Raw genomic sequence first — 20,542 nt, forward strand, 5'->3', positions numbered from 1 at the left:
AGTGCTGGGGGATTGAACCGTGGTCCCTGTGCTTTGCTAAGCTTGTTCTAAGTAGGTGCTTTAGACCACTGAGCCATCTCACCAGCGCTTCACTTTATATTTCTATAATGATCTAAAAGTTTGAAGTTATAATAGTTGCTAATACGATTCCAATATAATGTTGCTAGACTTAATATTGATTAAGTATTATTAAACTTATGTTACAATGTTCAAGTTATGAAACATTAGAAGTATCAAAGAAAACTTGCCTTCTATTCCAGGGAGGGAACCAATACGTTTCTGTCTGTACACAGGATAGTTATTAACATGTTAGGTGTAACTGGATTTGTCTTTGTATCTGAAGAATATGGTTTAAAGAAATGTGTTCAGTTGTCAAGCTGACAGTGTTGAACTGTGATAGCTGACTGACTGTATCAACCTGAGTAAATGTGTGAAAGAGCCATCCTACAGAGGATTTCCACCACACTGCTGTAAGCGGAAAGGCAGAAAGAAGGCTCCCTCCTATCTTCTCCAAAGGAGCTCCAGTCTTCACTTTGACCTTCGACTCATCTTTTGGTTTCCTACACAGACTCCTTATCCTCCAGCTTGAATCCTTGAACCTTCCAGTGCAGACCCTTCAGCCTCCTGACAGGGACTGGCACATTACTACAGTGAGCGCCAGGCCCTGGACAGCATCCTTTGGATTCTCAGCACACAGACAGACATTTTGTACTCTTCCACACCAGCTCTGTGGGTGCCACTGTAAGCCAATCTGTAACTCCTTACACATGTGTATGTCTTGTACGTTTCTCTAAACACTGACTAATATGGAAGTATTATCACATACAGCCTTTCATTTAACTATAAAGGTATCTGATATTATTAAAAAGACTAGTTGTTTTAAAAAAACAGGGAACATCATTAATTTAGAATCATCTTCCTCTTGGCCGTTTCCCTATATTCCTTGCTTCAACATATGTTTATTTTCCCTAAAATACATAGTTCTTTGAAGGCAGCGTAGGTATTTTATAACTCTTTGTTTGCCCTACTACTCACAATTGAAAATAAATGCTTGCTCAATGAATTCCCTAAACTTGAAATATGCTTGTACCACATTATTTTGGCTATGAAAGTCTATAGTCTTTAATTTTTTAACAGGTCCTCATTTATCAGGATGCAACACAAAATTCAGCTGTGTTTCTCTGTACTATCAATAAATAATCCAAAAGCACACTCATAGCCAAGTGCAGTAGTGCACACTTGTGAGTCCAGCTACTTGGTGGTGTAAGGCAGAAGGATCCAAGTCTGAGACCAGTCAACACAATGTTGTAAGATCCTGTTTCAAAATAAATTTTTCAAAAAGAGCTAGGGATGTAACCTCAGTGCAAAAAGTCCTGGATTTTCCAGTAAAAAACAAAACAAAACTAGGAAAAAGTTTAATTGAAAACTTGTTATAAAGCACTGCTAAAGAAAATCAAAGATCTAAGTAACTGGAAAAACATCAAGTGTTCATGAACTGGAAGACTTAAGATTATTAAAATAACACTATCCAAGTTACCTAAAGATTCAATCCTATTCATATCAAAATTCCATTTGTTTTTTGTATAGAAATGAAAACCAATCCTCAAATTCATATGAAAATGGAAGGGACCCTTAACAGCCAAAATACTAAAAAAGAACAAATGTGAGGACTCAATCTCTCAAGTTCCTATCTTACTACACAAGCCTACCATAACCAAGCAGTGTGGTACTGGCATGAGGGCGTAAACACTAATCTATGGGATAGGCAAGCGTAAAAGCAATCATCTAAGCTAACTCATCTGGAACACAAATTCCAAGACTATATGCAGAGCAAAACAGTGGTCTCTTCAATGAATGTTGCTGGCACAAAAGAATACCCAACACAGTACTAAACCAAGATGATGAACCCTCGTTTCATGCCATATACAAAGCATTAACTACCTATGCATAACAACAAAACCATTAAACTCAGAAGATACACAGACGTAAATCTCTGCAACTTTGAATTTGATACCAAAAGTACCACTGCTAACTAAAAAACCAAACTGGACTTTATCAAGAAAGTGGCAAGACAATCTACTGAACTGGGGAAAAACTTGCATACCATAGCCAGTGACAAAAAAATCTTTAAGAGCTTTCAATGATACAAACAGCCTACACGTGCCACTGATTTGCCACCACTGCCACAGACAGATGATCCTCTACTTACAACGGGCTTGTGTCATAATAAACTTACTAGATACTGAAAACAGCAATGCACATGAACTAACCTACCTAGAATAAAGCAATTTTAATATGTTTTAAAATGGGGCTGGTGAGATGGCTCAGTGGTCTAAAGCACCTACTTAGAACAAGCTTAGCAAAGCACAGGGACCGTGGTTCAATCCCCCAGCATCACATGCCTGCCAGCCCCGCCCCCTGGTGGGCTGAGCTGGCCACACACACACACACACACACACACATAAATAAATAATTTAAAAAAATATATATATTTTAAAATGTCTCCAAAATCAAATCAATGGGTAGATCACAGAGCCTAGAATAAACTAGGAAGTAGCAAGGGAAATAGGTATTTGGATTTGTTCCTTTTGGCCATAGATCTAGTTTTATATTACTTAAGAAGTTAGTATATATTTTCTGGAACAGTTTAATGAAAACTTACTATCCCCTCATCTCACCTTTCAAGTTGCTGAATTCCCTGGATAAAACAATACATAAACTAAATGCTGTTTTAAAAAATGCTATTCAACAAGTCTTAACTATGAATTTAATTAGCAGTACAAACAGAACCCTTGTATTTAAAAGGATAGTTCATTAAAAGTACATGAGATTTTAAAAGAGGCCAACCGAAGATTTTATATTCATAATTATTTCATTCTACAAAGACAGTTTCTTTCAATACACCTGTTTTAAAAAGCCAAGGTAATGTAAAATACTTTTTCATTTCCATATGAATGGGAGATTATAATATTTCTTCCATTTAAAACACTTGTAAAACGCTGATCTCTATGTGGCCTTTGGCCAAACACAACATTTAAACAGCAAAACCTAAACTGGGCCTTATGGCACTTTGAAACGCAGAGGCAGGAGGATCTCAAGCTCAAGTCTAACTAGGCAGTTAGCAAAAACCTGTCTCAAGTAAAAAGGGCTAGTGATGTAGCTTGGTGCAAAGGCCCTGGGTTCAATGTCCAGTACCAATAGATTGGGGGGGGGTGTGTGTGAGAGAGAGAGAGAGAGAGAGAGAGAGAGAGAGAGAGAGAGAGAAACATTTTGTAAAAACCTAAATTAAAAATTATGGAAAAAACAAGCTAAATTTAAAAAAAAATTAAAGATACAATTTAAACTCATGGCTCAGTAGAATAGGGTCTGAGTTCAATCCCCAGTTCTGGCAAAAAAAAAATCTATATTCTATGTCCATGTGCACAAGGCCCTTGGTTCAATTCCTAGCACAATACACACACACACACACACACACACACACACACACACACAAATTATGTCCAAATTATGCTTGCTAAGAACTCTACATTTTGAAAAACCATAATCTTAATCTTGTTTGTAATACTATTTTATTCATAATAAAACTACATCTATAAGACAAACATTTACCATAAAATTTTAACTTTTCAAAGATGACAGAACAAATTACAATTATGAAAATTTAATTCATTTTAGATGTGCACATCTATATATAAGCTCTTTAAGATGAGTAAAAATGAGAACCTGCTATCATTGTTCAGAGTATGTTGCTGTCTTCAGCTCTCCTTTTTTTTAAAAAAAAAAATCTATTTTTACAGGCCTTAGAAACAATCTGTTCCACTAATGTAAAACTCTAAAATCGTCCAATAATATGTAAATATATGTCTAAAGGCCCACCATCTGTAAATGCCATGTCAACACTTAAGAAGCTCAATCATTTGTTTAAATGAGCCAAGTATCTTTTAAATCTATTCAAAAACAACTTGAGTGAAGTAAGGGTTAATCGTAATTAGAAGTCAGTTTCTCCATAGGAAGATTCAAAAAGAAATGGTAAATGGAAAATCCCAAGTATCTTAACATATCCAGTTTAGACAATCTATAAGACCCTGGCATATAAATGCTTCCATCTCCAGTAGCTGTTAAAACAAGCAGTCCTTTACGATTTTGACAGAGAACAGAATTCATTTCCTCTCCACAGCTGCATTGTTTCACTGTCTGTTAAACACTAGTGTGACAGGCCTGATGGGGAGGGACAGATATTTACTGCACTGACTGAAAGACCTAATCTAAAAATAAATAAGCAATATGGGATGTGTGTGTGCATGTGTACAACTGTGTTTATGTGAATAGAAGCTGGGATGGAGTGAGAAGGGGCAAGTAAAAAGTCAAAGCAAAGAGGGGAAAAAAGAGGACCATCAAAACCAAACTTTACATACATGCATATAGGCATCATTTAGATGCCTGTCCTAAAGGGTTTTTTTTTTGGGGGGGGGTATAGTATTAAATCAATGCTCAGAACAATCCATCAAAGAAAAGTTGATAAATACAGACAAACCATAAACTGGAAGAAAATATTTCAAACCACATATCTGATAAGATTTCTGATCAGAAAATACAATGAACCCTCAAAACTGCTTAAGAAAGCAAACTAATGTTTTAAGTGGCCACGAGATTAAATGTAACCAACTTTTCACCAAAGATACTCAAATAGCAAATCAGATCAGAAAAGCATGGCCAATGTCATTAAGCACTAGGAAAATGCAAACTGGAAGAGCTAGATTACCACACAGTCAAAAGGAAAACCAAGTGCTGACAAGGACAGGCCCAGCTGGAAATCTCACATACTGTGATGGGATGGACTGCAGAATGCCAAAGCACCTTGGAAACTATGTGTTCATCAAGTTTGTTAAAATTAGAAGAAAGCGGGCCGGGGAGCTGGCTCAATGGAATAAGCACTTGCCTGGCAAGCGCAGTGGCCTGAGTTCAATCCCCGGTTCCACAAAAAAAAAATTAGAAGAAAGCAAATTAAATTTTAACTTACCACTCTGAATACTTACTTATATGAAATGAAGATTTCTCTTTATATAATTTGTAGGCTAAAGTTTGTAGCAGCTTTATTGAAAATTACTAGAAAATATAACCCAAGCATCCTTCATCTGAGTAGATAAACAAGTTGTGCAACCGCACTACAGAATATTGTCAACAATGAAAGGAATGAACTATTGACTCATACAAAGCCAAACTGAAAAGGCTGTACAATTCCATTGATAGGAAGTTCCAAAAAAGGCAAAACCATAAAGAGAAAAAAGATCAGTGCTTGCTAGCCTAAGGGTAATGGTTGGTACTGATTAGAAATCCACAATAAATTTCTGACTATGTACATTTGTGTATATATATTTAATGATAAATATTTGTCATACTTGCAGTTTTACACTTAGAAATATAAATTTTAGTGTATGTAAATTTATTTTTGTAAAAAACAATGTTTAGTGTAGTCAAGAAAAATGCTGGCTCTCATCAGCAATGAACTGGAAACAAGATCTTCTTTATCTTATTATAAAACTGTTCTCCTCTTGAAACTTGAACACACTGCATGCAGTACTAGTAGATAACAATAAAAAAAGAAAAGTTTCAAAAAATGGCACAAAATTTTTTTTGAAATGGCACAAAGACAAGGAATGAAAGTACAGTAGATAATGTATTACTCAAATCTTTAACCAGGAAAAATATGAATAGAAAGAACTTTGTTATAGTTGTTAATTCAAGAACATGAAGAAGAAAAAGTTATTGCCCAAAAAATTCAAATTTTGAAGTTAGGACTATGGGGAAAGAAACATAACTGAAAGCCAACCTACAAAACTCATTCCTCAAATACAACATGTAGAGAGAAGGGAAGGGAAAAAGTGAATGGGGGAAACAATATAAGCAAAAAAAAAAAAAAGCACAAACCACAAGAGAAATGTTTAATCAACTGATTAAGTTGACTTTTGTTAAAGGGAAAAAACATTTTTTTAAATACAGTGAATGGGAAATGGCAAGAAACAGATTCTAGGGATCTTAGAGAACTAAGTCAAATGATGTAAACTTAAGTCCATAAATGGTGTAGTGTAAAAATGCTAATAATAGCTGTTACTTTCTTATACCCTCTCTGTGCTATAAACAATGAAGTTGAGACTTTTCAAGCTAAGACAATTATGGTCACAGGACCAAAAATAGAAGAGCTAAGACTCAAAACCAAGTATTTCATACCACAGTCTCTCCTGACTGCTGTATTGTTCATCCCTCACCAGTACTATAAAAACAACTTTTTACTAGTCCACTTACAGAGCAAAGCTGTATTATTGGCTGCAAGGCAGGTTCCATAAAAACAACAGTTTTATTTCGCTGTGTTGTGCTTCCACTGGTACACATCAGCATGAGAATCCTGTGGTGGGATTACTATTTCTTTTTGTGGCCTCTGATGTGGTCCCAAGCACTGAGTCTAGAAGGGTTTCAGTACAAAGACCAAATGATGTGGCTAATCAGGCAATACTTACGATAGCCTCACACATTCTGTTTTGTTTTGTTTTTTTTTAACATATATTACCTTCTGTGAGACAAACAGTTACCCTATATATTAAATTAAATATAATTTAAATCCAGTAAGCACTTAGAGAACATGAATGTTTTAGAACAGGAACAACCCTGTGAGCATTAAGGTCCAAGAATGAAGTCATATCCTGGTTGAATCTCAAATAACCATTTTGCTTCTTATTTCTATATAGTTTCTATATCATATAATTAAAAACCAGATTACATAGCATACTATCCTTTTTCAGGCATTTTCTTCAAATAGATCATAGCAGTTTTTTCATGAGAAAATACTCTCACTTCTATGAAAGTTCACATTTTTCCCATGGTGCCCTTGTATAATTACAAATCAATGTCTTAGAACACCATGAGTGCTACACACAGCAGATACCAATGCTCTTTCTGCTTACAGAAACTACTGTTAGTGGCAGGGCACAAACATCTCTCACTTGTCTTTCAAAATGGTAAGGAAGAAAGATAAGGGGAAAAAATGAGTAAATACAATAGTGAAAGAAGTTAAAAGTGTAGAAAGAAATTACCCTGTAAAATCATGAGTTGGAAGGATCGGGCTCTTAGCAAGCATCAGTCCAACAAACACCTTCATATTAACTGGGGATGGCAGGGAAAGCTGGGGGAAAGAATAAAATAAGCAAAAAGTGAAATAAAAATAACTATTACCTAATTCTGAGAGGAAGTAAGGAAAAGAACACTAAACAACAGCTAATGGGCCATGAGTATGGAGAAGGGATCTCATGTACAGTACCAGCTCCAATTACACTGTCCACTGCTTCACCTCAAAGCCACAGGACTGATACGTAGCTTCCAAGCAGGATCTAGGCAGACTGCGAAGAGTCTGTGAGAGCCCACTTACTACCACAATGCCCTCATAACCATAAGGGGGCAAAGCAGTATGAGGATTTGAGAAAAAGCACATGAGTAGGTGAATGTACATTCCGAACTGTTAAGAGGAAGAGTATAAAATACTTCACAGAACATCGGTAACAGGCGAGGTATGGCATGAAACGCAAATTATACATCTAACAAATAATATTAAGGACAGTAAATGTCTCCATGTGAACTGGCTTTCTGATGATGGCCTTAGTCACAACTTAATTAAGGGCTTAAAACCAAAATATTTAAATATTCAAGGACTTTGGGAAGAAGGGAGCAGAAATATATCTATCTGAGGTTTTCATTTTTAAAATGATAGTTGTCAACTTAAAAAGTAAATATGTTGGCTTTTTCCTATGTAAAGGGTTTTGATACTTTATTATGTTGGCTTTCCCCTAAATATGCAATTTAGAATTATATATTCATTGCCTTAAGGAAATACCATCTATCAAATAACACTGAGAAAACCAAACAAAAAATCCCCTCTACAAAATTAAGTATTATTAGTTTAAAAACATTTTTCCTACAGAACTACTTATAAAGTCTGGAGTACTTACTGCATGCTTTTTTTTTTTTTTTTTTTTTCTTTTTTGCGGTAACAGGAATTGAACTCAGGACCTTGTGTTTGCCAGGCAAGTACTTATTCTACTGAGCTATTTCCCCAGCCCACTGCATACTTTCTGTCTTTTCTAGAAGACAGATTCTGGGCTATGATAGGATTCAGAAGAACTTTGGTGCCCAAAATTTACACATTTTGCAAGAATAATAATTAACACTGAAGTAAAAGACATCTCTTATACCTTTTAACCCTAGCTGTGCTAAAGGTTCATAAAGGGAAAAGAGTCTCACAGGACAACAGTGATCAGTATACTCCAAATTTACACAACCCACTCCTGCTATACACAACAAAAATTTCCTATAGTGCTCCTAAAGAAAACAGTATATGACCTTCAAAATACCCTCCAACCTGTGGGAGAAACAACATTCTCCTTTCAAATTTGCATATAATGTACTAGTGATACAGGGGGAAAATGAAACTCCCAACCTGAAAGATACATGGATGAGTTCCTGTTCCCTAAAACTGAAGAATGAATTTTAGAACAAAATGGTGGTTAAACCTACGGCCATACCACTCTGAACGCGCCCGATCTCATCTGATCTCGGAAGCTAAGCAGGGTCGGGCCTGGTTAGTACTTAGATGGGAAACAAAACAGTGGTTAAGAATAGAATATTGAGACATGATCTGGATGGCTGGCAGGGTGGGCAGGTTACAGGGGAAAGGACAGCCCCTTTCACTCCCACTTCTCCTAGCTCTCCAAGTGTGACAGGACCCAGCCCGCCACAGGAGGAAACACAGGAAGCAGGAGGTAAGCCGACTGACCACTCTCAATATCTTCACCATGACATCTGGGACCACACACATCAGCCCTGCTCAGTGGGGTCTGCCCTGCAATAAAGTCTATTTAAATCTTGAAGAATTAAAAAAAAAAAAAAATAGAATAGAATATTGATTGGGAAAGAAAGCTTCTGTCCAAGAGGGGGACAGAAGGGGAACCCTAGTGGGTTACACAGGAAATTGCCTTTTTTTAGGGATTTTATAGAGCAAAACCATGTGATGAGGTGGGTCTAAGATGAAAACTATGGGAACTCGCTTAGGTGGCATGAGGTGGGACAATACTATGGTCAACCAATGAGATTATAAGCACCATTGCTCAAATAAAATTGATTAAATAGGAATCAAATGGGGAAACAAGTCACATAGCAAGCGGGCATGAATATGGAACAAGGTCTCTTCCTGTTGGAGTTGGGCTAATGACTCTTTGGGGGCTCTTTTAGGATGATTGATACCTATTTAGAAGCAGTGCCGGCCCCTACCCCAGGCGTGCTGAGAAGGTAATGGAGTCTGGGCATAGTGACACGCATTTATAATCTCAGCTCTTGGGAGGCTGTAAACAGAAGGACTATGAGTCTGATCTATGCAATGAGACCCTGTAGACCCTGTCCTAAAATAAAAAATTAAAAAAAAAAAAAAACCACCAAGACCCAAGTTACAAAGTCGCCTTTTCTTCCATATTGTCCTTGAGGGCCTAGCCCTGTCTGCCTATAATATTTCTATCTAATTTAGCTGCCTACAGCACTAGTAGCCTAGATTTCCCTTCAACCACAACTAGCTCCTTTAATATGAACTCCAGAGCCCATTCTTGACTCCCTCTTCTACCACATACCATGTTGACTTCAGCTTCTGTATTTTATTAAAAGACATGGGATACTGTTTTGAAATGAAATAAATTCGAAATAATAGCATTCGTGAGATTAAAATGAAAACTTTTGTGCTGATTTCTGAAGCTCTGTGGGAATAATGGTATTAAGTGCTACTGGTTTTTTCCTTTTTCCTCAGGAGGTGGACTACACTTCCACACAGAGTGAGAAGACTACCAACAGAGTAATAGTTACACCAATAACATATATAAATAAGACTGCTGAGAGTATAACACAGATTGTGGAGCTGCTGCGCAGAGGGAACAATAATCACAGTACTCCCACTTTAGTAAAAACCAGTTCATGGTACAGTTTCAACTTAAATGGTTGATGATCAGTTTCTATGTATTAAGTGGTAATATTCACAGTGTTTGAAAATTCTCTCTGTAAAATAATTACATATCTAAATGCTAAGTATTTTCTACAGCTACTTTTCTAAAGAATCAAAGTGAAAAACTATATGTTACAAAGACCCAGCTGAATTAACACAGATAACAGTAAGATTTGTACCAGCCATATCATGGCTTCAGGAAGATATGACTGGTTAAAATGCACACTTCTGTAGCTCCATATTCTCAAGCACAAATGATTCTATTTGACCAATAGCTCTAAAACTCAATGACTTTGTAAACTTTATTTTTTTAGGGTTTCAGTGTGTATAAAAGTAATGTTAGATGTTGGAGAAACCAATTTAATACAGATTCAGAAGTAGACCTATAGGCCTCTATCTCATTAAGTTTTCAAATGAAGTCTAAAATGTAAGACAAGTGACTGTGGAGTTTACCAGTGTTCTAAGACAACACAAAGTCACATGACTGTTACATCAAATGGAAGGGGTATGCAGTGGCAGCAGAGGGGTCCATAGAACACCAGAGGCTACGACATCACTCAGCAGCTGACTTACAAGACCTTGACAAGGTGATGAAGGAAAGACATGCAGTCTTTTAGAAAACTCAGTCTCAACAGGGATAGATGAGACTGTAGCATTCAAGAAGGTACAGAAATACTGCCACTATTCAGGTTTTCACATAAAGAAAATCTGCTACTACAGTTTAAGCAACTAGTTATTTATATCAATGACATTCATTTACTCTCAATTCTTTTTTTTTTTTTTTTTTTGTACCAGGAATTGAACTCAGGACCTCGCACTTGCCAAGCAGATGCTGTGCTGCTGAGCTACATCCCCGGCCCCTAACTTCATTTTTCTTATTAAAAAGTTTAAATATGGTTTAGATGGCTTATTTTATTAAATCCTTTTCTTTAAAGTGTCATATAATAAGACCTGTATTTCTGTAAAAATCCACTCTAATTTAGAAAAATTAGGACAGTTGTCATTATTGGTCCTATGCCACTCAAACAGAAATTAATGCAACAACCAAGCTCCTCTGATTCTATAAAATGATAAGGGTACAATTTGGGTACCAAATGAAATCTCTTCCCCCATAAGAGCAAAACATTTGTTACTGTCATTTTTTTTAATGTAGCATCAAACAACATTTTTTTTAAAAATCACTTTTAGTCAGTGTACCCCCCTCCCCAAACTGTGCCGTTTTGGGCCGGGGATACAGCCCAGCGGCATAAGCACCTGCATAGCAAGTGCCAGGTCTTGAGTTCTATCGCTGATACCAAAAGGTAAAAAAACTGGGCTGGCCAAATAGTTCAGCAGATTAAAGCACCTGCGCAGAGGCTGGGGGTTTGATCCCCGGGCCTGCCATGTAGTCCCTGCCCCTGAGGCACGCTAAACCCGTGTTAAGACTGGGCATGGTGGTGCACGCCTGTAATCCCAGCACTTGGAAGGCTGAAATCAGGAGACTCGCTACAATTCTGATCTAGTAGTGAGACCCTGGACACCCTGTACACCCTGTCCTAAAATTAAAAAAAAAAAAAAAAGTAAAAACCCAGCCACAACCAAAACTGAGCCGTTTTGTCACTCCCTGGGGGAAAGTCTAGTTTTTATGTACTCCGAAAATCTACTACAGACAAACAAAAATATCACCTATGCTATAACAGCAACTAAAGTAGAAGAATCACTAAATGTTTCTCCAAAATAATATTAAAGTCCTCCCACAACAGAAAAATAATGTATTTCACATTTTCCTTCTGTCATATTAACTATTAATTCATTTACTAATTTATATTTTAACAGTATTTCTAAAATAATAAACTTGTTTAACAAACAAGTTAAACATTTAAATATACTGCAATTTTTCTATTATCAAAATGGATAAATTTCATCTGAAACTCAATAGTTCATTGGATACACCGGCTTACTCAGAAAAATTCCATACAAATTCAGTTTTTGTAATTCAAACAGTTATAGCGACTTTGGAAGGTATTCATTTAAGGCAATTCGTAGAAATGAATCTTATAAAATTGAATGTATAGCAGTATATAAAAATGAATATATAAACATGTAAAGTGAAAAAACTGACCCTGATTAATCTGACCTGCGTTTCTAAATTTGGATTCTGGATTTGCTTTGAGTTTCCCTGTCTTCTGTGTGTCTTGTAACTTGGCAACAGTAGGCAACCTTGAAGATGTAGCAGACAGCAAGCACATAATTTTTATAATTACCCTTCAATTTTTGAATCCTGCTTTTGCCAATGATCAGTCTGAGGAACTGCCAATCAAAATGGTGAATGTGTGTGTGTTGGGGGTGAGCAGCACAAAGGTGCTATGCCCCACCTCCCAGGAGTACCGGGCAGCTTATACAAAGAGAGCCTGAGCAAATGTCTGAGCCCAAAGGAGATTATTCCTGCCCCCGGCTCATCACATCTTCTGTGCTTGTCTAAGAAGTGAGACAAGAAACTATAAAGTAGTAAAAGGCTTGGACAGAATATTGCCCCATTAGTCTTTTTCAGGATCATAAACTGCATGCTTAAAAACAAATACACATATAACAATGTGAAAGCAAAAGAAGAGGAACCAAAACGACTACTATGTCAGAGAAGTCAAGCTTCCTTTCATTGACCACTCTAAAAATCACTCCTATATGAAGAACCAAGCACAGCTATAGAAGCAGGCGGGACCTACCAGACGGCCTTCGTGGGTATTCTGTGCCGCCAAGAATGTGACAACATGCAGTACCCCAAAAAGGACAGGGAGATCCATATTCTGCTGTATGCATGCTGGAGTAGTAACTACCTGCAGGCAGCTGACCACAGCTGCATCTACGTCAACAAAAACATGCACCAAGTGAATGAACTAACTCAGATCATCGCTGATGTGTCCCAGGACCCCACCACATTGCCTAAGGGAGGACCGCCCATGCCAGAAGTGCAGTCACAAGGAGGTGCTGTTCTTCCACTCACACAGTGTCTGTGCCAAGGATGCTATGCGCTTGTACTATGTATTCACTGCCCCACACTGCAGTCACCACTGAAGTGAGTGACCCATCCCTCCTCCACCTGTAATATCAAGTACTGTGAAAATTTAAAAAATATATTTTACATATATATGTGTATGTGTGTATATATGTGTGTATATATATATATATATATATATATTTCTGTTTCATTTTTCTGAAACAAGGTCTCACTATGTAACTGTAACCCAGGCTGTCTCAAATTCACAATGCTCCTGCTTTAGTCTCCCAAGTGCTAGGATTACAGGCATGTTTCATCACATTTAGGTCAATAAATTATATTTTAAATAGCAACAATTATGAAAGAAAAACTTTCATTGTCCTAGTAAGTACGCATCTTAAGAGCTTTGTTTTTCTTGGTACATTAATTTCCTTTCCACAATGGGTTTGCGGCAGCAGAAAGGAGGGAGGAGGAGGAAGCTACAGCTCACTTAATCCATGCTCTTCCAAGCGCTGGGATCTAGCTCCAGCTCTGTTCCTTGGCAGGACTACTTCACCTGACAGTATTTCCTATGCCAAAATATACTCTACTGGGGAAAACATGCAAATAATGGATTTCAGCTAAATACATTTGCCTCCTCTACCTATGCTGCTTATTTGTTTAGAAAAAATATATACTACCTTGTCTATGTTACAAAAGGAGAAAAAAGGGGCTGGGGAGTTAGCTCAGTAGAATAAGCTCTTGCCTGGCAAGTGCAAGGGCCTGAGTTCAATCCCCGGTTCTGAAAAAAAAAAAAAAAAAAAAAAGAATTCAAAAGGAGAAAAAAAATGAGAAGAGAAAAAATACCCTAAATGGAACAGAAACTACAGTTCAAGTCTATAGTATTAAGAAAATGAAGTATGAAGTTCTTCTGTCAAACAACACAAGAACATGTACTAGGAACAAATAGCATACAATTCACTTTTTAAAGTTCTAGACTAGTGATTTGAAATTCAAGAAAATTCTAAAACTCAAGTACCACTTGCTGTGTTGGACAACAATACATGCATATTTAAATTGTTACTTTAGAAAATAATGACAGACACAGAACAACGTAAATCAATAGGAGTTATACAATTGAAAGTGGTTTAAAAACTAAATTCTGAAATGTATCTCCCCTGCCCAATAATGTAATAAAATTAAGATAAGGACTGCATCGAACAATCTAGGATTCTTCTTAACAATAAACTTAAAACAAGAGACATCAAATTTTTCTCATATACACAGTTGATTTTTATGAGAAAAATGAACAAGGAAGTTCACTTTTTAAAATACTAAAAAAATTTAAGAAATTCTTTTTACAGAAATTCCTAATATTCTCATAAAATAGTACATGACTGTGTAACTATTATTGAAAACTTTAATCTTGGTATGAATCCATAGTTATTGTTTATCTTGTTTTGGAGACAGGGTTTGGCTATTTAGTCCAGGCTGGCCTTGAACTCATGATAATCCTGCTTTAGCCTCCAGAGGGCTGGAATTACTGGTATGTGCCACAACACCCAGCTAAATCCATAGTTATTATTTTTCAACACCCTAAACACAACTATATTTAGAGAGAAATTTCTACCCGAAGAGGATCTAAGTACACTACCATGATTTAACATACACACAGCGTAAGTTTCTACAAAACCCTAACAGTAAATTCCCTACTGTCTCTGACCAGCATTACAAGGACGTCATTAAGAGATGGTCTTTAAAAATACTGTTTTAAAGTTCATTTTTGGATAATATAATAAACTGGACTCTATTAATGTTAAAAATTAAAAACTAAAACCCACAAATGTAGATATATTATTTCTCAAATGTGTATGCATGTACATATACTCATATATATCATTCATATATGGGGAGAGCAGGTGCACAGATGTATAATTTTGACCTGAAGATACCAGAAAAAGATTTAATTAGGCTAAAAATCATACTAACTCTAAGTCTACTTGGCCAAAAAAAAAGGGGGTAAAAAAAATTAGTGAACTAGATACTAAATTAATGGAGAAGGACAAAAAAGGAGTTGGGGGTATGCCAGACACAAAGGTACATTTATTTTGAAACCCTAGAACCAAAAAAATTTTTAAATTTCCAAGCAGAATTTATAACCAGATTCTGCTCTAAACCCTAAAAGACCTCAAAAGTTACTCACCCATATAAAATTTACTACTCTGTTATTGGAAAAGTAGGAAAGAGACTCTCTCTAGTACAGAAATCAGAATTTCATATTTTAACATGCACAGAGGTACTAAGATTAGTTACATTATACAGAATTAAACACGTGTTACCAGATTCCAGAGAAGCAACTCAGAGGTAGAAAATCCCCTAGAAGAAGTACTACAAATGCTAATTTTAAATCTTTTATGATGGGGGGGGGTAATTGGAGAAGAAAGGTGAATTCACTCAAAGGCACCCTTTCCATGATTTACATAAAACCATCCAAACTGCTAGATCAAAGTTTCTTTCTTTTGAAATACACTAATATGTGTATACATAACAAGTGTATATACTAAGTTAACAAATGGTCTACCACAACATATTCCAGAAGGTTCTCTGAGAAACCCTTATAGTCAATTCCCCACCCTTAACCCAGATAATCATTTGACTTTTATCCCTACAGCTTACTCTTCTATTCTAAAACTTCTTATGAAAGTAAATATATAGAGCCAGGGAGATAGCTCAGTAGAATAAGCACTTGTCTGGCAAGCACAAGGGCCTGAGTTCAATCCCCGGTTCCACCAAAAATAAATAAATAAATAAATAAATAAATAAATAAAAAAAACATAAAGTATGTGTCTGGTTTCTTTTTTATGGTATATATTTGAGATTCACCCATACAGTTTAGTTTGTTCATTTATATTACTGAATACTATTCCACTGTGAAATAATATGACTCATTCAACCACTTACCTATTGATAGGTATCCGTACTTTTTCTAGTTTGAGGCTATTATGAATAAAGCCAATATGAACATTTATACGAAGAATTTTTTTTGGACATGTGCTTACATTCCTCTTAACAAAATGCTGGAAAATATAGTAAATCTATTTTAAATCTTACAAGATTTGTTCTAAAAAGCTGCCAAACTTTTCCAGAAGGATTTATAGATCTGACACCCCTATTAGCAAGGAATGAGTGATCCAGTTTCCTTCAGACTCTCCCCGGTAGTTTTTAATTTACCCATTCCATCATTGTGGTTTAATCTGCATTTAAACTAAAACCACCAGTCAATCCAGCCCTGGTGGTACATACCTGCATTCCCAGCACTCTAAGAGGTTAAATCAAAAGTACAAGGGGTGGAGGGAATGGCTTTAGAAAACAGCTTTAAGTTTTAAATCCAATTTACCTTCATTTCTTTCTATAGACAATACTTACTGTATTCTAAGAAATCCTTGCCTATCCCAAAGTTGGCATTATTTTGTCATATATCTTCTAAAGCTTTTGCCTTTCAGTTTAGTTCTATGAAGCACTTCAAATTCAGTTTTCCATATTTTATGAGGAAAGGATCAATAACACTTGCTGATCAAACAGCAACTGAGCGTAACTGCTTGACTATGTGAGGGCTGCATTCTGTTCTGGTGACCACAGATTGTAAGGGCCTGGTTTCATCTCCAGCTTTGAAGAAAATAAGGACAGTCTATCATTATGACAGCATAGCCTTGCTTTCTTGCTGAGGTATGGTCTTCACTGTGTAGCACAGGCTGACCTCAAACTCCTGTCTCAGGCTCCTCCTGCTTCAGCCTTCTGAATGCAGCAAATGCAGGTGTGTATGACCACACCAAAGTTGTCTTGATTCTTGGAGTTTTGGTAAAGTATCTTAAAAATCAATGTAAGATCTCCAATTTTGTTCTTCATTTTAAAAATAAGTATTGTAAGGTCTTTTAGATTTCTATGTAAAGTATCTGGCAATTAATTTTTCATTCACTGCTGAGTGGGGGAAAAAAGTAGTTTGGCAGACAATATTGAAAACATAAACCCACTTTCATTACATCAAATTTATATGTACAGGTATATGCACAAGTAAAACAAAAAGTACATAACCAATGTGTAAAAGAATTTTTTTCTAAAAGAGATTACAGCCAGTTTTTATTTAATGGATAATTTCATTACGAAAGTCATTTATATATAATTACTAAACAAATCTATAGAACAATGAATAAAAGATTTATTGTTCAGACCTTCTATTTCATTGTTAATCTCAAAAACTGTGAATACAAAAGAGAAAAAAGGTATTAATGACAAATAATAAGCCATTAACACTCCTCAGGACTGTTGGAAGAATGACTTTTTACTTTATATACTTCTATTAATGTTCATTTTTGGGGCTGGGGAGATGGCTCAGTAGAATAAGCACCTTAGTTCAATCCCTGGTTCCGGGGGGGAAAAAAAAAGTTCATTTTTGTAAAGACTGTATTTTATGTATTTAAATTTACTAGCACACTGTATGTGTCTACATATGTGTACACGATTAGCTGAGCTGAAGCACTAATGAACACAGTGTTCTAGAAGGCACTGCTAGGGGACACAAGACAACGCATCCCTCAAGGCTCACACACCACGTGCAGCTGGTCCCTATGCAACACCACTAACAGGTAGTGGAACTGAGGACAAGGTGGCCCACACCTGCAATCCCAGCACTCAGGCGGCTCAGGCAGGAGGACAGCTGTGAGTATGAGGCCAACCTGGGCTATACAGTGAGTTCAAGGCCATCCTGAACTGCATACTGAGATCTGTCTCAAAAACACAAAACAAAAATAAAAAAGAGGTGGTGGAATCTGTACTAGGGTGTAGGAGTTAACATATCACTAGGGACATCACCTTCAGAAAGAATTAATGGTGTCTCACAAGAACGGGTTGTCATAAAAGAGCAAGTCTGGCCCCTGAATCCCTCTCTGCCTTCCCTTTTCACCATGTGATTCCTTTTGCATGTGTTTCAACCATGTGATAACATTAGCCATGATGCCCTTACCAAAGATTAAACAGATGGAACTAACTCAACCTTGGGTTTTCAGTCTCCAAAACTGTGAGATAACCTCTTTACTTTAAAGTATACCAGCCTCAGGTATTTTATTATAGCAAAAAACCCCCAATACCCAGGCCTGAAACTTTCACTGCTTGTCATTTGTATTTTAACTTTTAAAAAAGCCTTGTTTGGCCAGGAATATACACATGGTCATCAGGGGAAATGGCTGTTTCAGAAACCCAAAAGAGATTCATGATAGAATCTTAGAAAGCAAAAGAAGCATAATATTTCATTTCATTTAGCCCATTGAACTGAAATTAAATCTGAGAACTAAAAGGAGATTTAGAAGACAAACGGCTATATTTCAAAACATTTGTGACAGTACTGTTAAACAGAAATAATACCCAGATGACTGTTATGATGTTTCTTATGCTCAACCCACATCTTATAAAACTGATTCGGACTTAGAGACTGCTTAGAACATAAAGATACATCTGTTAGGGTTACACACCCAGAGACATTTTTCAGCTGTCAGACTACCTAGAACTCATAGTATGTATTTTTAGAAATTCTGTCTTTACAGAACCATGAAATATTGATTCAGTCAGCCCTCCACACCAGTCTGTGGGGTCTGAGGGAGTCAACCAATCACAGAGAAATATTCAGGGAAAAAACAAAAATTTTACATCTCTGTTGAACATGTATAGGTCTCTTCTCTTCAGTGTCAGGGGCTTCTTCATGCATGCTAGGTAAGCATCCTGCTATGCATCCTTCAAATTTTCCTCCTATCATTATTTCCTAAAGAACTCAGGGTAATATTGAAACTGTAGTAGGTATTACAAGTAATACAGAGATGAAATATATAAGAGAATATACATAGGTTATATGCAAACACTGTATCATTTTATATAAAGGATCATCCATAGTTTCTTTCTTTAGTTGTTTTTTTTTTGTGTGTGATTGGAGTGTCCTGGAATTAAGCCCTGGTAGAGTGGCTAACGAGAGCTAACTGTATATTCCTAATGCCACCCTACAACCAAGAAAATTTGTCCTTGAAATATAAAGGGGGTGTGTGTGTGTGTGTGTGTGTGCGCACGCATGTGTGTGCATTTGGTACGGGGTCTCACTATACAGCCTGACTCATAGTGATCCTTCTGATTTCAGCCTCCCCAGCGCTGGGATTACTGGTGGGTGCCACCATGCCCAGTTTTGGTGGCCAGCTCAGCACGCCCTGGAGTAGGGCTGGGGTGGCATGGCGTGCCAGGTCAAACCCTGGTCCCTGTGCTTGCCTAAGCAGGTACTTAGTCCTCTGAGCCAACTCACCAGCACTAATATAAACTTTTATATTCACACAAAAAAGATGAATGGCTAAGTTTTCTTACTAACAGCCATTTAGTCTTTTCACTTTCATCTCAGCATCTGACACTAAGAGCCACTGAAGTCTTACAGCAAAGTTAAGGATGAAAAAACTACATCCATTAACTTACTATTTATTATAATTTGGAAAAACTTCAACTTTAGCACCTCCAATAAATGAGTACATTGCCTAAAATTAGTCATTATTCCATAATACACTAATAGTGAAGACATAAATGTAGAAACAACACAGCAGTAAAGTTTTTCCAAATACAAGATGTACTGACAACTTCCTAATACTCACTAGAAGACACAGTATCACTTCCTGTTTTAAGACTAAATACCCTCAAAATTTGAATAGGCCATCAGTCATTCTCCTTGAAAAAGTGACTGATGTGATATCTTTCTAAGTTTTTTAGCACAACTCCTTTTATTTTTATATATTTATTTTTAAATAGAACACACGCATGGAAGCACACATATTTACACCTCACTTTGTACTTGCCCAAACATTGTACAAAACGCTCTGAATTTTTTTGTTTTCTAGTTTTGTTTCATTTTGCTTTGCTTATTAAAGCTGGCAATGGTCCACTAAAGTGACTTCAGTACTCACTAATGGGTCATGAGCTATTTTGAAAATTCCTATTATAGAAGAAACAAGATATAAATAATTTAACATCTTTGATTTTTTTTAGATTATGGAACAAGTTTAAATGTAATATTATTTTAAAGGTCTATGGTTAACGCTGACTGTTAAAAACTAAATTTCCCCCTAAAAAACAGACCAGTGAAATTCAATTTTCACAGACAGGTAAAATAGTACAAGGTTGGATTGTAACAGATCAATGCAATATTTATTTAATGGTATTTCCTGTCAAAATCTTATTCAGGAATATCGCTCATCTGCAGCCAGGGAGCTGAGGGCTCCTACTGGCTAAGAGCGCCCCAAGAAAGGCTACTGCACAGGCACTGATGATGCAAGAGCTCAGATGGCCTGCTCTCGCCCCAGAGCACCCCACAAGCTTCAGCCGACCTCACAGCACACAATCATCCATCTACATTCTGAAATATATATATTGATTTTCCACAGATGATGATGATGGCTTTTTCCACGGCAAATGAGCTATACAATGTTTATATATATATATATATATATATATATATCACGACTATGATCATCACAGAAATA

The 20,542-nt window shown here is 36.5% G+C and overlaps 1 protein-coding gene and 1 pseudogene across 4 annotated transcripts in view; one reads left to right on the plus strand and one right to left on the minus strand.

Moving 5' to 3' along the window:
• Ncoa2 (nuclear receptor coactivator 2) overlaps positions 1–20,542 on the minus strand; it is a 375,936-nt gene that overhangs the window by 324,875 nt on the left and 30,519 nt on the right. The window lies entirely within an intron of this gene.
• Positions 11,920–13,081, plus strand: LOC111818435 (annotated as a pseudogene).

This window comes from Octodon degus, unplaced genomic scaffold, assembly GCF_000260255.1.
Source record: "Octodon degus isolate 3935 unplaced genomic scaffold, OctDeg1.0 scaffold00091, whole genome shotgun sequence".
Taxonomy (NCBI): Eukaryota; Metazoa; Chordata; class Mammalia; order Rodentia; family Octodontidae; genus Octodon; species Octodon degus.